The sequence below is a fragment of the Homarus americanus genome, unplaced genomic scaffold, assembly GCF_018991925.1.
Source record: "Homarus americanus isolate GMGI-L3 unplaced genomic scaffold, GMGI_Hamer_2.0 scaffold59232, whole genome shotgun sequence".
Taxonomy (NCBI): Eukaryota; Metazoa; Arthropoda; class Malacostraca; order Decapoda; family Nephropidae; genus Homarus; species Homarus americanus.
Window position 1 is genome coordinate 846,236 of NW_024717214.1, and position 21,265 is coordinate 867,500.

Here is a 21,265-nt window from a genome sequence, read left to right on the forward strand (position 1 = left end):
CCTTGACCCTAAACATTCCCTGGCTGATTTTTCCAATCTCCAAGGTTTTGTATCCCTCTGTGAACCCAGTTTTTATTTTAATTCATCCATCCCAGTCTCTGCCTTCCCCTGACCCTCCAGTACATTTCAATTATTTTTTTTTAAGTTTTTGCAAATCTTATTACTTCATAATTGTATCCTCTCAAGTGTAGCTTATTCTTAGCATTCGCCTATAATACCACATTTCAAAGGCCTCCAACACTTATGATAGCAACTGCCTAAAGTAGTATTAAAAAGTATTAAAAATCAGCAGGAATACCCTGTCCACAGCCAGGCTGTCACCTCACTCTACTCATTATTAAGTAAGACTTTTGTATAAATCACTAGATTTGCTAAAGCTTTTATTCTACACACTACAACATCCATTGATCTACGTTTTTAGATGGATGAATACGTAAATTAACAGATAGATAGTTACTGTTGAATGACAGCGTTAGTAAATTAGTAATTTATAATTTCCAAAAGAAAAAAAAAAGAAATGTGGAGGCTAGAGAGTGATACAAAGTTGAATGAGGAATAAGCAAGTCGGAGGGAGAGGCAAGTGGGGTGGAGGGGGGGGGGGTGACCGTGTATCCTCGACCCATGGTACTCCTGGGCTGGTGGCACTGGGCCACTGGCAAGGGCTCAGTGTCGCTCCAGCCTCCGTTCGGTGCAGTGTACCGCCGCGCTCCCTCACCCACCAAGTCGCTCCCTCGCTGATCCGGGACCCGGTGTTCCTTGTCACCTGCGATCTCCTCGCTCCCCTCACTGCCTGGCCCACACCTTTCAGATCTGGATTTACAATGATCACCATGTACGAAATATACCCACATTAATGATAATGACTCGAGAATAGATATTTCAACTGATGAGAAAACACAAGAAAGGAAAGCAGTGTATATTTAAAGAGTAAATTTGTTTCCCATTTTTAGTGACACGTTCATTGAACTGAAAATCCGTGAATTTGGAGACAGGCGGAATTGTGAGGCGGCGAAGAAGCACAGGAACAACGGTAAGACGACTTTCGTATTAAATTCCACTTTTATCGCTGTCTTATTGATTTTCTCCACACTTTATCCTCTGAACTGTAGAAAAGAGAAGCTGGCAGTACATGAGCTATTGACAGGAACGTCGGTCTTATGTATTCTCTTGGTAGGGTCCTGTTTCATATGGCAGCGTACAAAAGTGTGCGCCGCGGGCAGGACAGTGCCATCCTAACCCCCCCCACACACACACACACACAATATGTGATGACCACCAAGTCACCTGAGTAGTCACGGTCAGTTTAGGTGAGATTTAATCAAGGTGAGTTTATTCTAGGTGAGGTTATCCTAGGTGAGGTTATCCTAGGTGAGGTTATCCTAGGTGAGGTTACTCTAGGTGAAGTTACCCTAAGTTAGGTCTGAATCTAGGTAAGGTTAGGTAAGGTGAGCTTTCATCTAGGTGAGTTTTGGTGAGGTTACACAAGGCTAGGCTAACGTAGGTGATGGTAGGGGATTTTGCATGCCATTGATGTCTTGATTAGAGAAGATCCTTAGAAACTATCAAAATTATTTTAACTACTTTATAATTAACTAATATTAGGTTGTCGCTAGCCAGTGAGTCTTTTTTTTCTTTTGCCTGACTTTTTTTTTTCATGCACGTAATCTTTTGCTCTTCCCGCTCACCGACGTTCATGGCCCAAGTAGACACCATTTCTCATAATATGCTTTAGAACGAGTTTATATTGATAAGTAGATAAGTAGCGTCATTTCCTGCATTTAAAATTCTTGTATATCTATTTAATGTTTAACGTATACTTTTTCCTCAGGTGTTATTCATTGTAGTTGTTATGTTTTTACTTATAATGCTGTAATATAATTTCAGAGATATAATTTGTGTCATTATAATGCACTAACTTCTCCCGTGTTATACCAAGCATGTGGATTGCGGCGGCCGAGTGGATACGATCTCACCATCTGTTTTAAAGGTCATAAGTTTTGAAATTGTACCTTACTGAAAATGTTCTGGGCATGAGTAGTTCGATCAAGACATTATCTTAAGGCTGTAATATAATTTCAGAGACATAATTTGTGTCATTATAATGCACTAACTTCTCCCGTGTTATACCAAGCATGTGGATTGCGGCGGCCGAGTGGATACAGATCTCACCTTCTGTTCTAAAGGTCATAAGTTTTGAAATTGTACCTTACTGAAAATGTTCTGGGCATGAGTAGTTCGATCAAGACATTATCGAAGGCTTGAGGCGTGTTAGGATTGCCCCTCGTAATATAAGGTTAGGTTAGGCTGTGATCGAAATGCGTGTATCCAGAACATTTTCAGCACGGTACAATTTCAGTACGCCGTATCCCTTTACCCAGTTGTAACTTGGTTCCTTGCGTAGGAATGTATAAGATATATCATCAAGAAAAAAATAATTAAATATTCTACCTTCATTACAGCAAGATATATGATTCCTTCATGACGAATTATGCACAGCACTCATTCCTCAGTCTACTCATCGACCAGTTATGTGATGCGTTCGTATAGTTTTAATATTTCGAAGGTCATCTCACTTGTAGTTGTTTCAGTGGGATTCGAGGAGATTTTGTTAATATAAGAGTAAACTGTGGACTGAAGGGTATATTATATAGTACTGTAACTCTTGGTTAAAAAAACAAAAAAGTATCTCACTTAAAGACTCCAGACTTCCGATGCCGATTGTACATTCCCAACGTATCGTGACTTGTGTTGAAGTTGTAAAAGTTAGCGAGTACAGCTGTGGATGATGTGGTCTACTTTAATAGCAGCTAAGTTTAGCAGGACTAACACACAAGACACTTCAGGACCCACATGGTGTTGTGTACATTGTGGCAGAGCGCACCACACCCTTCACAGGCTATATTATCGTCTCTCACCCCCTGTGCACCTCACACTCCTCCCTCCCTACATCTTTTAAAGTTATTCATTAAATCACCTTTTTCTTTTTTTTCATGCACTTCCTGTAATTCCAAACTTTTGCTTTCTCTGTTGTTAGTTCACATCTTTTATACCGCCTCGTAACGTATTCAACAAAGGCAAGACTTCCTGGGATTTGTTCAGATAGAGAGACAGTTATTGTTGTTGTGGGAGACTTGACACAACTTGTCTCATCTGTGTGCAGCGAGTTCTGACCAAGTGCGTGCTTCCTGTGATAAGGACTTCCTCCTCCTCCCCCTCCCTCCCCTCTCTCTCTCCCTCTAATTTCGACCCACTCATTCACACGCATATTTTTTCTTTGAATCACTATACCCACCCGCCCATATGTACACACACGTTCATCAATACCCTCCCACCTACATATGCGCACACACATACACACACACGCTCATCACAACCCACCCACCCACATGTACACACACGCACTCTTGACTACCCCCTGCCTACATGTACAGTATATATGCACACGCGCACATGTACACACAAACGCCCATCACTACTCCCCCCCCTACACACACTCTCTGTCACTACATCCCCCACCCACCCAACTCACACGGGTAATTGGTCTGTACTTAGTTATAAACTTTATTGTCCTGTGTTGGTACAAGATGAAACCGGAATACATGGAGGAAACCTGTGATGTTTGATAAGGTACAGTCAACAAAAAAAATTTCTGCACCCTTACGGTGTTATACAATATGATACACCTGACCAAGAACTCTGAAAACGCTCATTTACGTGGGTGATTCCTGTTAATTTCTCTGTATTAACTATAATTAATACAAAAAATACATCATACTGGTTATGCAATGCATCACACAACCAGAAATACCAACCTTACCAAATTAACATGGCTTCAGACAGTGATCGTTGCAGAGGCCATCAGCCCAGGGGGTTAAGAATAATTTTTTGCTGATTACACTGCATCGAGTGTCTACAGTGCAGACAATTCTCCATTTGGCGAAATCTCATTAAATACTTCCCACTAAATGAAAACCTGTTTTTAAATTATTAAAGTGAACAGAATTCTATCTAATCAAATGTCTTTTGACGTTAATTCCTGCAAATGGTAACTTACTTGAGACACTGTTTTTCCTTTCTTCCGTCTACCTGTTTTTTTTTAAGTTAAAAACAGTTTTATCCTTGTTAGACTCTCCACTACTTAGGAACAGGTCTACAGCTCTAGGACGAAGCTACAGGCCCGGTACAGTGACATGTTCTTATAACGACAGTATTATAAAATAAATGATGGCGATGCGTCCTTACTGGTCGACCTACAAGTTGCAGGATAAGGTCCTCCACCATCAGCATGGGGTACTACGTGTTTACGGGGTTTTATTTATTCAACAGCCGCCAACGTCTGTCTCTCTCTACCGCTTCTCGGGTTCGGTTCCTGGTAGGATGTGAGGAGGATGTTATGTGTGACTCTATACAGAACTTTGCAGGTTTCCTCCTGTACCAACACCGGACCCATGACAGACAATTCATCATAAATAATTGGGGGATTTAAAAACTTACCGACTTTCTTCCTTCGTCAAAAATATGTCACACTGACGAAGGAAGAAAGTCGGTAAGTTTTTAAATCTCCCACTCACCTGCTGCATGCAAACACACCGACATTGATCCAATTTAATAATATTATTATTATTATTGTTGTTACACTTACAGCTTCCCCCTACTGCCTGTTACTAAGCAAAACTATCAACCCCGAGGCCCAACTCTCGGACGTTCAGCTAAAATTTAGTACTGCAACACTCGGCCTCGTTATGTGCTCCTTTACCTGATTCAGTCCATCTGGTACTGTGCCTTGTTTATTTGTGATACCGTAGCTATCGTGTTAGAAGAACCTTTCCTTCTAAGCAAAGCAATTGACGACTTGTTTGATACTTTTATAACGTTCTTGTCATTTTTTAAACTAAAATCTCGATTTAGTTGAACTATTTGTTATCAACAATGTTACAAAGTGATCCGCGGAAAACAGTAAACTTCTGGAATGTTTCTGGCGCCTTGGAAAGTCTTAATATAGTGGGTTAAACATCCGACTCTAAAAGTTTTCAAGACTTTACAGAGATCGAGGAGCACTCCAGTTCTTTACCATTTGTGTAGAAGTTTGTGAACACCTTTAAGGAGCTTCTGTTACGGAGGAGGCTGCTATCACAGTCTTAATAGGACGTGTAAGTTTGCAAGTGTTTCCTGGGACGAACGGAGGAATTTCCATCAGACGTGTTGGTGCTATAATTTATCTGTGGTTGAGTCTTTAAGCGCGTACAGTATTCTTGAGTAATAAATACACAAGTTAACAATTAAATGTCATGAGAATCACGCCTTTAGTATGCCATCAGACAATATCCCACTCGGCAAGATCTCACCACTAAAGCTAGGAAATAGACAAATTAACTCGTATTGACATTTTTCTGCTGTCCAAAATCTCACCTGATGATTTTCCCCTTGATAAAATCCCTCCCAGAAAAATAACAAAACGGGCAAAATACAATCTGACTTAAGTTCTTTAAATCATACTGTAATACAATAGCTAATCTGTTGATATGGTAGACGAGGTGTGACTTTGTTTTTATTACCGTATAGAGAGGAAAGACACGTGTGTGGTGCTGGGAGGCTGCCGACAGGGGAGGGAGAGGGGCGGTGACTAGGAGAGTGTTTGGCGTCCGGTGTACACAGTTGTAGACAAAAAGAGAGGGAAGGAGAGAGACCGGTGAGACTGAACGAAAAAGGATATGTTGGATTTTAAAGATTGGATGGTACTTGCCTTTTCTTTTTATATAAGTTACATAATTGTGAACACCAAACAAGGACTATGTTAGTGTGGTGCCAACAACCCTGTGCCCTGCCGTGTGGTCCTCATTGCAGCCAGTGTAATATAATGTAGAGGGTAAGATATAATATGTGGACAGACTACAGGATACAAGTTGTCAGCTTGTGTTGCTGTATTGGTGAGATCACGGGGAGAGGTGAGGGAGCAACACACACACACACACACGAGTGAACTACTGTTTATAAATATACAAGATTTATGTCTCTTACACGGAGTCAGGGGTGTCCACTGAATATTTTAAGGAGAGGAATACAGAGTAATGGTCGCCGCCTGGACCCAGGAAATGTTTACGTTGTGTCGATGCCATGGTGATAGTAATGTGCTTCAACAACTAAGGTCTTTAAGCGCATACCAAGGTAAATAAATTAAACTAGTCCACCAATAATTAAGAAATGTGAGGTATATAACTTAAATTCTTTATACAGTACTTCATAAGGACATGGAGGGAGGTGGAGCGGTTGAAGGTAACTAACCGTCTGTCCCAGTCAGCAGGAGCCGTTGTGTATACTGTAGGCTAGTGTCAATATTGATTCAAACATTGATATTCAGAGATACAATATATTCAACAAACAGTACAGATGATGTGTACTCATGTATATTTAAACGAATGTGTTCCGGCAGTCCAACAAACAGTGATTACCAAACAAATGCGTGATAAATGTATACTGGCACTTCCTATAGGGTCATATACACCCGTACAGTGTATAATATTAATTTATATTTAGTTCATTTGACCATGGACAGCCGACAAAGCCATGGGAGGGTTATTTCCACTTTTCCAGTAGTCCTCATGCCAGCAGCATGTGATGTTCTTAGGGCCAGGCGATCACCCATCCAAGTACTGACCTGACCCAACATTGGGTGATCGGACAAGAAGCGGTGTATACAGTATATGTGAGAGAAAGAAAGATAGCACAATCTTTACTTTTATTCATAAACGAGTAAGAGAAAAATGGACAAGGGTGTCCCAGGCCGGCACAGAAATAATTAATTTTTGTCAACGAGTGAGTGGCGATGACAAACTCTGCATAAAACTACTCAAAATTTTTTATTTTTTTTTTATTTAATTTAATTTTGTTGCAGATCAGACTTACGTGAGTATGATGGTTAAAAAATATCAAAGAAGGCAGTTTGGTCTGTCAGTATAACAATATTATTATACAGTGGTTTTGCTTACAAGACAATAGCATCAAGTTATTTATATCTTTGTGCTGAGGGCCATGTATGGCTAAGGCCATGCATGCTTCAAGATTCGTGAGATGAAACATTACATGAAATTTTTTTGAAGTATAACCGTTTTGAAACCACACACACACACACACACACACACACACATGTCAGTTGGAGGTGATTGATTGATACGTTTATTGAGATACAATTTTTTATTTTATTTTATTTTTTTTGAGTTGGAGGTGCGAGCGTAACTACGGGCTGTGTTGTCCAGGGTTCAATTCCCGGCCCGGGACAGAAGGGAGAAGGGCGTTATCCAGTGTAACCCACCAAACATCACAAGTTTTCTCCAGATACCTCGGTTTCTTTTCTGTACTGACACTGGACAATGAAGGACAAACTCATCAAGAATAAAGGAGGAAATAAACAAGCCGCTGACTTCCTTTTCCCGTCAAAACGGTAAATTAGAATTAATCTTCATCTGTCGTCACTCATGTAAGCGTACATATCCTCGTCTCACTGTAGATTGATATACAAGACCCGCTGCCAGATCAACCTTCTGTCGTGACCTTATGCGTAAAGTCTGCAGATCATGTCATGTAGGGTCAAGTAGTTACAAGAAACAGTTTGATAAACATGATCTAGACAAACTAACATTAAGTCCCACAAAGTAAAAATGCGACATTTGTTCATAATAATTGGTGTTGTCGTTTGCCCTGGGAAAATAATATTGTAAAATGAGATTAATAGAGTGCAGTGTTAGCACAATAAAGATAACTATTTTATTCCTCCTGTACCATTGTTGTTTATATTTCTACCAGCTTCATTATGAAATTTTACGAAGAATTGTGAAACAACTGAACAAGCGAACATTTTATTACCAAATTGTGTTCTAATAATTTTCCGAGTAACAGAATAAGTTTTCGATTCGACGTGCTACCAATGTTTACTCTTAACAATAGACCTTAAGATACAGAAATGATTACCAATATTTTAGAAAATAGTAGTAAGCTAACCCCAAACCAGCAGTTAACGCTAGAACGAGGCGGGGCGTTTGTTGTGGGCGGAGCTAAGTTCTTTGCTCAGACAGTCATCGTCAGTTGACCCTTAACAAGTGCTACCGAGTGTCGCGTGTGTTTGTGTCTTTGTTTTTGTTTAGATTACAGAGGAAAATCCCAACTATTTGTCAAAATACACCACGGGTGATAACAACTGATGTTATATACCATAAAGCCACCAGCGTTACAAGACTCGAGTCAAGGAAGTCACCGTTTGAAGAGCTTTGGAGGGTGTACACTGTACAGGTAAGAAGAGGTGTTTTAACCAGTTGTGTTGTTATCATTTATGTTTACTCTTGGTGAAGGTCCATACTTATCCCTTGTTATTAATGACGGGAATTTCACTGACTGGTTTGTTTTCTTTCATAAGGAAATTTGGTTATTGTCATTTTAAATTTGTGAACGTTTAAAAATAACATTTTAAATGCCATACGAATATACGAATCGTCAACCTGTTCTCAACTTATATTGGGGTGTTTGCGGCCCAGCATTTAATGATTCAATGACAGACGATACGACCCACCTAAATAGAACATAACTCACTGAAACAAAAACGAATAACCAAAATATATAGTAAATACGCTTGGTTTGGTTCGCATTGTCTGCCATGACTAATGCTTAACCTCGCACCTACTACTTACTGTTAGTCTCGTTCAAGATTCTTCGAACACTACTGGAGACAGCTAGCAACTCAAGGTCGTTTGTTTACTATAGTACGTAGTAAAAATTATGAATGAATGGAAAAGTGATCGGTTACTTAGTCCCTTGTTGCTTAATTAATGGCAAAAACATTTTAGAGGAATAGTAAATGTGTTGAGACCTTTTATAAAGTAGGGTAATGTTTTCAGCTATTACCGTCGTTGGAAATTAGCTGGAGTGAGTCGTAATGCAGTGTCTGGGGTGGTCGTGTGGCAAAATGACGTATACTCGGTCTCTCTCTCGGTTGTTTAAGGGTAGGTACACTGGTACAGTTGCGGAGGTATGTTCCTACACCTCCTGTGGTAACTCATGTCTCCAAACTGCACCGTCGCAGTAGTAGTATCACTATTTAAGAATGAATGGGTATTGGTTGTGTAACGATGGACGTGATTGGTGGATAGGTTTGTTATAGGTCATATAGGTTGGCCGTTTGGAGACACGGTTTACCACAGGGGCTGTAGGAACACATTTCCGTAACTGTACCATTAGGTGTCAAAAAACAACAACAACAACAACTTGGGTAAACTTTCTGACCAGTGGTCATTCTTGGAAAAATATGCACTTTTGTAAGGGCTCGTTTACGTATGGTGATCGCGCACGCCTCGGATCAGTGGCTAAGCATGGGGTCGGAGCAGGGTACTGACCACTGTTTAGTGGGCGGTGTGTTTACACGGAACTGCCACACCGTCGTTACCGGTCAGTGTGTGGTAGAGGTTCATGGCTCCCAGACAGACGAGTCGGCGACGGACGGCCTCACTGTTGTGTGTTTTGGCCGCTGGGATGATATTGAAGAAAAAACAAGAAAGTGGACTGTGTGGGAACCTTACTCTCTCTCCCCCTTTTCCTGGAAACACCTGGACTCTCTTTCCCTTGCTGCTGGGAATACCTGCCTCCTCTTCACCCTAATACTGAGAACCTGAGAGGCGAAAGGAGGAAGTGGACTCAGCTCGGGGGTGATACCGAGGCAGGGAGCGACAAATCCGGCGTGTGTGATATGGCAGGTGACGACCGCAAACAAATTGTAGCGTGCGGTCCAAAAAGAGGCAGGGAAGAAGATGCAACTAGATAGGATCCTAACATCTGGATTTCGTTTATCTTATTTTGTTTCTCCTTCATTAAAAAAAAATGGTAGATAAAAATGAAGCTATGGAAGAGACCTATCATATGTTTGGCGTTGTCTTGTAGTGCGACAACAATAAAATGCATTATAGAAGTGTAGGGATTCCTGAGTATAGTGTGTATATAAAGAAAATCCAAGTTTATTGCATTCGTTCGAGTCTTTCTTTGTCTTTCTCGTTAACTTTATTCTTACAAATACTTAACAGAAAGATACAAGTGAACGAAGCCATGAATACCGAAATGACTTCACTCTTACAGGATTCCGTCTATTTTCTCTCACCTTCATTCCTTCTCTTACTTCATACTTTCTCTTAATTCTTGTGGGTCCTTGGAATGCTTTCGTCCAGAACCTTTCAGAACTTTCTTAGGCAGTGACGCGGTGGAACCTTCGGGAAGTATGCCGAACTTCTCACGAGACAAGAGACTCCAAGCCCCTCTGAAGAGACCATTTCTTCTTTCTTGGAGATTTGGGATCTTTCTAGGGAACCTTCAGGGTTTCCTTGAGAAACTTTTGGTGTTCCCTGAGAGACTAAAGGTGTTTCTTGAGGGACTTGAGGTGTTTCTTGAGAGCCTTCAGGTGTTTCTTGTGAGCCTTCAGGTGTTTCTTGAGAGCCTTCAGGTGTTTCTTGAGAGCCTTCAGGTGTTTCTTGAGAGCCTTCAGGTGTTTCTTGAGAGCCTTCAGGGAGTGTGACCGGTGTTTGAACTAAGAATATATTAAGGCGCATTTTTCTTTCCTTTTATACTTGTAGTAGGTAACACGGGCGCTGTTGTGGGCCTTGTCTGAGTAGGGGTTTTGGGGGGGGCATGGTAATGTAGCTATGTGTGTTAATTCTACTTTTGTTTGTACAGTGGCTACTCCCGCTCGTGTATGTTCCTCGTGTGTTTAATTAGTCAATCACTCACGCATTATTTACACACACACACACACACACACGCACGCACACACACACACACACACACACACACACACACACACACACACACACACACACACACACACACACACACACATACACACACACACAAATTAATGCGTTTACTCAGTTGCTCACTCGATTATTCATATTTACACTTCAGCACAGTATTGATTTATTCCATCGCTCACTCTGTACACTGGGGAGGATTTTGATTTGCACCAGCTCGCTCGTGTGTCCGTTTCAGGTGAGTTTATTGGCAGGAATGAATCAAAAGTATCGTAGTAGAGAACTGAAATATTACAGGTTAACTTAAATCCAAATTTGGATCACCTGAAGACATTTTCAGTCTGTAAGATTAATTATTACTCTGTCTTTCATAAATATTACTCTTAAGTTCTTTGTAGAAATGAGAAGAATAAGAGATACGTTCTTGTATCTGTGAACAATTATAGGGAGGGTAAGGATGGTGCAGAAATCAGTCAGTTGGAAATCTTTGAAGGTCATCTTAGAATATGTATAAAGAGAATCCTACACAAATATTCATTGTTCTACGCTGGAGACTGTTTTAGTATTCTAGTTGACGCCCTCGGGTAAGACGGATGGATTGGTGCAAGGTAATTTACCCCACTCTTTACCTGTCGGGGGGGGTGGGGGGCAGCAGAAGTAAGGTAGCCTAAACGCTTATTCTTACTGAGTATATATCTATTACATCCGACTTTTAGTGCTTTTCTATATTAGTCATGAGGTGCCGATTAAGTTCGTGGCATTACAGACTCCACTCACTGGAATATTAGCAATTTCCCTTCAGTGTAGTGTTCCTCATTTAGTATTTATAGTCTCACTACATCACCATTACTAAGTCAAATTAACTCATTTAACTTCACATCACCATTACAAAATCCCACTGACTCCCGCTGCTGGTAACTCGGGTTTACTGGTTCAACTACACTCCTGGCCCTATCTAACGTGGTCCTGGTGTCTCCTCTAGGGTCATCTGATATTGATATTGAAACACGTTATTTAGTCAGAAGAACACAGATACAGAGTCGAAACAAAAATATTAACATGGTTCAGCCAGTGAGAACCTGAGCTCTCTTGTAGGCACCTGATATATACTGTACATTTATCTCAAGGAAGTATTATGTAACATTTAGTATCATCTGGAATAGTACAATAGCATGATGGTAATAAGAACATCTCATAATGTTGCCACGGTTATCACTTCAATATTTATATGATATGGGAGGGAAGCAGTACTACATGGGTTGTGTTAAGGTGGAACAAGAGGACAGATTTGACAGCATCATGTCAATTGGCAAATATATTTATTGCAATTGGTAACTGATATCTATCTACATGATAATTTCTGATAAAACGGTTTTGGTGGTAAAATAAAAGCAAGAATATAAAGTAGGTATTACAAAAAATATTAGTAGTTGGACAATAGATATTTTTTAAGAGATGATTTAAAGGCACCTATGTCATCTCTACACGGGGGGGGGGGGGATGTCAGTGGACTACACCATCCAATTATCATCCTTTATTGATCTGTTTAATAGGCTTATAGATACATGTAGGCCAATATAAAACTTTTCTTTATCCGTGTAATTAATGTAGTTACTGTGCCTACCTACCATTCTCTAGTACCAGGCAGGTAGGAAGGTGTGTGGAAATACCGTCACAACAGTCAACAACACACGCTGTATACAATGAACTTCCAACAGTGTCATCCACGTAAACTGACTCTCATTATCACGTTTCTCATTAACTTTTTCTGAATTCATTTCCCATGCTCTCGTCAGTGGCACTACACGTTCAATACATTTACGGTACTATGAATAAAGATTTTTGTATATTTGCTGAATAACAATAAATGAATTGTTAACAGGTTTCGCCCACTCTCATTGTCGCTGCATTAAGGTCGTGCAGTTGACCCCTCAATCACTCACCTGCCCAAACTTCGTCATGTGCCTTTCACATTTCATCATCGTGAATTTAATATGAAGTTTATCAGATGGAATATGCAAATTTTCGGCAATGCTGGTGTAGGTGTTTGTGAGATCTTGTTGTTCAGTGATGGTGGTGGGCGGCGGAAGGGGTTATATTTTATGCTGGCAGTAATTCCATAGTTGTATCTGTTATTCCCGTTGGCATGTAAAAGATTCCTGGCTAAATTCGTCACGATGTTCGTCCGTCTGTCCTTTGTACGTGTTTCGCCCGCCGTATTCAGTTTGTCGCCTGTTTGTCGTTACGTCTTTTGTCATCAATTAATTGTCCTTACGTCGTACGTGTGTCTTCCGTCGTCTCTGGTTATCGTGTGTGTGTGTGTGGGTCTATCATGTCATCTTCCCCGTCCATCCACCTCACTTGCGGCTTCCCTACCATAGTGGAGACCTTGTAAGAACACGGGGTGAGTCGGTCACAGGATGCAGTAATCTCATTTAAGGGAAGTCGGTCACCCATCGGAAGTTGACTGTGACTTGTGAGGAGTCATTGATTCATCTTACAGGGTACAAGGAGGCAGCCTTGAGAACCGCCTGGTAGATGATTCAGTTTCTTCAGTAGCTGCCCAGTTATTGATTCTGAGCCCTTTCTCTAGATTGTTACCGTTAAGGCCTCCACAGACGGTCAATCATGACTGACAATCATTGGTTATGGTCATATATTTATAAAGAGATTGCACAATCTTCAGTTAAGTGTGTGTGGCGCGGCTAGACAACGTGAGTGCTGAGGCTAAGGCAATTATTCGTGCTCTGGAAACAGGAGCCAAAGAAAAAAGAAAGAAATTGTGCTTTCATTGCCACACGCCGCCAGGCACGATTGCGCAATTGTCATGATGGACAAAATATCAAACAGTGTCTGATACTCTTTAATAATTTGCGCAATTTTTCAATCCTACCCACACATGATGTGAATGATTGCACAATCGCAATGATTGTCAGTCATGCTTGACCGTCTGTGAGGGCCGGGCCTTAGGACTGAGTCACAATAACAGCACTTCAAGGCCTCCCACATGCAGTGCTGAGAGAGCCGTCTATATTGATAACTTCTGTAATGGTGTGTGTGTGTGTGTGTTTAAGAACATTTATTCAGGCATTGTAATGAAAGCAAGAACTATGCTTAGTTATTTATTTAGGAGGATATACGTGTGTATAGCGGCGTCACAGGGAACAGTCAGCCGGGGTGTCAGGAGGTGCCGTCCCTAGCGAGGGCAACATGAAGCTCTCACTCACTCACTTTGGGTATCAACACACTCTTCACGTTACTTGCCTGGTACAGCATCAAGTTTATACAAAATTCAATACAGTATTTCTTGTGCAGAAGCTCTCGAGTTCTGGCTGGTAGCATGTGAAAACAAGACACATGTACCCACATTATTCTCAGTTCTGTTGTTTATTTGTATGTATGTGCTTCAACAACCATGGTGTTTAAGGGCGTTTTCTAAATATTTCTATACATTAGATGATTAGACAATAGTTAGCAAAATTAGGGAGTGTTTCTTGCCATTAGCATCAGCTCATTCCCTTACTCAGCGGGTCTGGGTGGAAGGCGTGTCTCACTATTTTTTCCTACGATTGCATTATTGTCTCTCCAAGCCTTTGCTCAAGGGAGTATGCTGATTCAGGCTATTTACATAATTGTCCCATGAATTTTTGTCGTTGTTCATTTGCACGTTCCTCCACTGCAGCAACAGAAATTTGAAAGAGTTTTAGCATTTGAGATTTTCTGGGTTGTGTAGCCCCGACCTCGCTCAAAAGTGGCTAGAGACTTAAGTTATTTCAATTTGTGGTCATCATGTAGTTTTGATCTGGTATGCTGACTGCTGCTATTTTTGATCGTCAGTAAGACTTTGTACATTATCAAGTACATACTCTATATTAAATTAGTCTTAAAGGAAGCTTGGGTACTTAATTTCATGGTCTTAATTGTCACATCACGTCTGTTAAGTTTAGCATCAATCAGGTTAGAATTGACTTCATGTATATTAGCTAAGATTGGTTTCTGATATGACGTAAGGCATCTAATAGGGAAATAAATAGTCTCTCACTGGTGCTGGTGTCGCCTGGGAGTTCTTCTCTTTCGGGTGTATGAGGCACATATGGTAATGCTTTATTAACATATAATTACCTGGGCATTAAGCATGTCTCGACAGTGTTGGCATCATAATGTACTGTATATAATTAGGCAGACTGGGCATGGGTTGACCAATGTGCGTGAGATATTCTTTGCCCATATATAGTGATGGCGATCTGAATAAACGTTATAAAAGGGATGTGATATTTCAACTCTTTTTTTTTCCTCATTTTACTGCACCTTTGTCCATCATCTACCATATTGAAGTAATAACTCAAGACTCTTCAAGATGTCGCCTTTTTCCTCCTCGTCTGATACTTGAGAGTTAAAGAGGCGAGGCTTTCTGTGTTGGAGACTTCTTCTGGTGGAGAGTCTTAACAGGTAGTCGATTTCTGTGTGACTCATCCTCTTGCTCTTGCCATCGTCATCACTCGCTACTGTCGTCTTGTTCCTTATTGCTGCCAATGTTTGTAGGGGCATCAACACTGGCCATAGCATCATCACCTACTGTCTTGACAAGGTGTGTGTGTGTATGTGTGTGTGTGTGTGTGTGTGTGTGTGTGTGTGTGTGTGAAGACAGGCTGCGGTGTGAGGGCAGGCTGGGATAATGAAGGCAGGCTGCGGTTGTTGTGAGGACAGGCTGGGATAATGAAGGCAGGCTGCGGTTGTTGTGAGGGCAGGCTGGGATAATGAAGGCAGGCTGGGGTTAATGAAGGTAGAATGGGAGATCATTAAGACAGGCTGCGGGGTTTTTTACGCAGGCTGCAAGGTCGTGAAAGCAGGTTGGGAAGTCATGAAAGCAGGCTGGTAGGAGAACGAGTCACAACAGGTGTCTGGGAAGATTGAACGATGGGGGAGGGAGATAGTGAGGAGGAGGTGGGGGGGGGGGGCACTCAGGAAGCAACAGGCTCTGAATCCCTCCTTCCCCCTCTTCCGTCCTCCCCTCCGTCTTAATCTATACGAGGCAGTTGTCACTCACGAGGTTATGGTGATATTTGCTTTAGTTTCCCCTAATGCTGTTTTTTTCTGTGTGTGTGTGTGTGTGTGTGTGTGTGTGTGTGTGTGTGTGTGTGTGTGTGTGTGTGTGTGTGTGTGTGTGTGTGTGTAGACAGCCCGGATTGTTTTTCCACATAATTCTCCTTTTACATGAATTTGTGTGTAACAAATTCGATAACTTTCATAATATAATACTCATCCTTTAACGTTCCAATAGTGATTTATAAATGCAATAATGGCGTCCTTGGTTTTATTTACAGCTCCGCAGGCAATATATTTTTCTAAGTTATACCAATATAGTTTTTTTTGTCCTGATAGGAATGATAATTTTCACGCCCAAATATGAATTACACAGCCGCTTATTCATAGTAGTTTATTCTAATATATTTTCGTTACTTTTCATAATATTTATTTATTGTCGGAGAGAAATGGAAGTGAGAGGATTTGGTTGCTTCTGAAGATTTAGTTAATATTTGACTCCACACACACACACACACACACACACACACACACACACACACACACATACACAGATGATATATACTGTTGGTGAGATTTCTCGTGAAACTGAGTTGATGATGTGTTGCGTATCAAAAGTCTCAGTAACACTTTAATCCGCTCAGTAAAGGTGTTAATCACGAATGGAGGATAATTATGTAGATGCCGTCATGGTGTGCTTCGGTGTGGTCTTTAGCTCTCTGGGTGGCTGGGCGGCAGTAGTTAGTTACCAGTATAGATTCAGACATATCGTTGATATCGAAAAGCAGACAATGAAGATAATACAGTGTAGGTAATCCAGTGTAGTGCATAGATAGTGTAGGTATATAAATAACGTTAAACAGTATAGCAGTATCTTATAGTTTTCTTTCCTTCTCATTTCATTTTTTTGATGTGCTAGACTCGAGGTCATGAAGAGCAGTTATGTTTGTATCGTTGTGTTACAGCTACACTCACTCGGAGACTCACACCCTGCTTGGACTACACCTTATTGGGCAAACAAAATCCTATCAAAAAGATCTCATTGGAGGAAAAGCTTATTAGAAAATTACCCCGTCATAAAAAAAAAATCAAAAGACAAAAATTTATCGGAGAAAATCCCATTGGGCAAAAAATTCCATTAGAAAAATCCCACGAAGGAAAAATTCAGGTAAATAAAAATCCCAGTATAAAAATTCCATCACAGAGAAGTTTCCGGACATTTATATTATTCATTTTTATTTTTTATTTATTATTATTTTTTTACGGGGATTAGCCCTCCCGGACACAGCGGGGCCTGGGGATAATAATAATAATAATAATAATAATGATAATAATAATAATAAAGAACCATAAAGAAATACAAAAATGAAAACAAAAATCAAAAGTGAGAAACAATATATGTATATATGGGGTTGTCAATAGTAAGGGAAACAATTGAGACTCTGCGATTGTGTGTAAATGAGGCAGAAAGACAGATCAGCAACCTGGGATTGGTCACAATTTTCGTGAGGCCATATGGCAGCAGGGTCTACAACACATTATGCTTCCACTATCTTCCCAGGCGGTAGTACCTCCCTGTTTGGTAGCTGCCTACTACATAAATCCTATTAGTAATACCTACCAGACAAAATTCCATCATAGGAAAATCCTACCGTATAGATACCGACTGCGCAAAATCCCACGAATGAAGTGATAAAAGTGTATAAAATTCCAGCAGCTTCACGTTACTCAAGTCCTAATGCTCTGTTAGGTGAGGATGGGGTGGGGATTTTGTTTTATAACCCTTGTCTACGCTGCCAGCCCAAGGAGAGGACACTGTTTACAGAATGGGAAAAATTTGGACCAGTCAGCTGAAAGTTTGCCGATATGGTGTTTACGGTGGAGCAAGTGTCGTGCACGAGGCTGCTGCTACACTGCTAATACGACGAATAAAAAAAAGCGTTATTTTTTAATCTCGGATGAAAATCATGGCACTGAAGCTGAGGATTTTCAACAGAGAAGAGGATTGGTTGTGGTTTCAAACACGTTTACAGTTATAAGAAATTTAATAAATATTTCGCTCAAATGCTGAGGAAGGATGTGGCGAGCGAGGCTGAATGTCAAGAGGTTACTTAAGGTCAGGTTTCTATCTTCAGGCGAAGGAACATTATTCTCTTGAACTAATTGGAAATAAAGGAGACATAATTTATAGATCAGTTTAGTTGGAACATAATGAACATTTTCAAGGAATCCATAATACCTGAGCTAAAGACTTGTCAATTGTCAACCACAGCCTTTTAATGTACCTCTTATAATTATGTACATTGGTGCATATAGGCGACATAATCACCATATCACATCTGGCCCTCAAATATGAATCCGGAGCCATAGGGTGTGTACGTGTGGTTCTTTCCCATTACTAAGAGGTGCAAGGATGGCACTCACAAATAGCGTCGAGAGTCTGTTACAGCTAGATGCGTTCCCTTATCCCCAGTATCGTGTAAATGTTAGGTGAATGAGGTACCTGGAGACAGCCGGAAGCAACGCAGCAAAACAACAGTGACGGACGGCCAAGTTGACGTGTCGTGGTGGAGCGTTGTTGACAGCAGCGTCTCCATTCAGGGGTGGCTGCTTGTCACATGGGGCTGTCTTAATTGGTTCCGACCTGACCTAATATAATCATTTTAGGAACGGAGCTCATTACCATTAAGAGTTATGGGACTGGGATCTATTATTATACGATGAACCTATTAGGACTGAGGATCTTTGAAGGTTGGTACCCATTAGGACAAAGACTTATTGGGATTTTGGCCCATTTGACCAATCAACTTCTTGTAATTAAAAAAATGACCAGGAAACCAACTGATGATGATAGTGTTATGAGTGTGCGTATATCGTTCATATATTGATTCGTGTTAGTAGTTGGTGGGACGTCTGTTGTGTAGAGCCTTGAGACGAGTCGAGTACAGTAATGTAAAATAATATCTTTAATGTTTTTAAATAGTTTTCTCGAGGATATATTGTATAGACTTGTTTATATGATATGTAAATTGAATGACTAGTAGTACTATATTGATATGTTATGTGTACGTCAAGTGGGGCGTGGATAAGACCGCGTCACTAGGTGGGGTGGCGGCAGCGTGGATAAGACCGCGTCACTAGGCACGGTATAATCATGAGGGTCGGGGTAAACATCTTCATCATCTTCAACTTTTTTTTATTGGCTAAACGTCTTGTCTAATTTACTGGGTTTACTCCAACACGCGCTGGTGAGGCCTTAGACCATCAACACAGCTGACGATACAAAATACAATAATACAGATAAAATACATTAAGGAAATACAGCAACAAAACAAATATCAAATGCCTAACAAGAGAAACAAAATAAATAAATAAATAAATAAATAAATAAATAAAAGGAGTGTTAGGTCTAATATTATGTAATAAATATTTAATAGTAAAGGACATAGCTGTATCAACACGCCTTCAAACTCAACGATGAAATTGAATCTAACAAGAGGCCGCCCAAGTATTAAATTACATACCGTTTTATACATACAGGTGCGTATACGTGTGTGTGTGTGTATGTGGTGGTGTACCCGTGTGCATTATGTAATTCGCTTTATTGATTACAGGATTAGGGGTCTTGTATCCTTCTTGTCGGGACAATGAGAGAGACCTATAATTAATCAGGTGGAGGCGGTGCCCTAGTCATGAGGAGGCCTTGTGTGCTTCGGCTGCTTCCGGCAGGTGTGGGAGGTAGCGTGCTGTTGGAGGCTGCTTGGATAACCTTCAGGAAATTTAATGATACGAGATTACAGGGGTTTATACTGTATCTTGTCCTCCACTTCAGCCTTATTGACGAGATGTAACTTGTTAGAACGACGCGTGAGTTGACATATTTTATTTGAGTTGGGTTTGTTTATAAGAAATTAACCAGTTAACAGCATCACGATTGTCTTTTAATGTCTGGAGTTTCAAATTGTTACGATCTATTTGACGAATGAATTGGATCACTCCTCTGGTGACGTCACTATTACCTGGTCAAATGGTTTGTGATTTTTCTCTCAGCTAGTTAATAGAAGCTGAGAGAAAAATCGTTATTATTTATTCAGGTAAGATCACAGGATTGGTCGACTGTCACCTGCAATTCAATCTACCTGTGAAAGTCTTGATATCTCATTCTTTCAGGGGTGAGGGATTTGAATATCAAGAGGTGAGTAGGTTGACACGTCTATTTGACACCTGATGGGGAATATGACACCCCACCTTGGCGCATGGTGTGGGAGTTGACACCCTGACACCTGGTTAACTACTTGACACATCTTGATACATGTTGAGGGAGTTGACACTTTGACACCAGGTTGAGTATTTGACACACCATCTTGACACCTGATGGGAGAACTGACACGCCTTGATACTTGGTGGTTGAGTACTTGACACCCCTTGACACCCAATAGGAGAGTTGACACCATGACATTTGGTGGGGAAGTTGAGATACATTGACAGTTAATACTTGACACCTGGATGAGTACTTGACACACCAGGTTTGAGTACTTGACACACCTTCTTGACACCTGGATGAGTACTTGACACACCAGAGTGAGTACTTGACACACCAGATTGAGTACTTGACACACTAGGTTTGAGTACTTGACACACCTTCTTGACACCTGGATGAGTACTTGACACACCAGGTTTGAGTACTTGACACACCTTCTTGACACGTGGATGAGTACTTGACACACCAGATTGAGTACTTGACACACCTTCTTGACACACCAGATTGAGTACTTGACACACCAGATTGAGTACCTGACACACCTTCTTGGCACCTGGTTAAGTAATTGACACACCTTGACACATGGTGGGAGGCGGCAGTTATTAGCCGGTCCAGGGCAGCTTAAAGGCCATTGTCGATGACGTCAGAGTCACATGTAGAATGGGATCGATCGTCAGTCCTGTGGGTGGTGTTGGATCTCTCTCTCTCTCTCTCTCTCTCTCTCTCTCTCTCTCTCTCTCTCTCATGTTATTAAAGGCCGTAGTGGAACTCATACCGGGTCCCTTTTGTTTATTATTGCTCCTTGTCGCGCCGAATTTGTCTTCCTCAGTCGCCACTTTGTCTTCCTCAGTCGCCACTTTGTCTTTCTCAGTCGCCACTTTGTCTTCCTCAGTCGCCACTTTGTCTTCCTCAGTCGCCACTTTGTCTTCCTTATCGCCACTATGCATCCCTTATCGTCACTTCGCCATCATTAATCGCCACTATGCCTGCCTTATCGCCACTTCGCCACCAGTAATCGCCACCGTCTTAGTGCCTTCTGCCATACGCACTACAGCACTTCATTATCCTATCAGCGAGGCAGGTTGGGCAAGTACTTACCCCTGACTCCAAAACATTCCTCAGTCCGTTTTCTATGTCTGTCCGTAAGTACTGTCCTTTACTTCATTACGTACCGTGCGTGTTA

General features: G+C 41.1%; 1 protein-coding gene across 1 annotated transcript in view; it reads left to right on the forward strand.

Moving 5' to 3' along the window:
• The first annotated feature begins 678 nt into the window (after positions 1-678).
• LOC121858845 overlaps positions 679-21,265 on the forward strand; it is a 140,563-nt gene continuing 119,976 nt past the window's right edge. The window contains exon 1 of the mRNA XM_042355502.1: positions 679-1,030. The gene's annotated coding sequence lies outside the window, so the exon portion shown is untranslated. The remainder of the gene's footprint in view (positions 1,031-21,265) is intronic.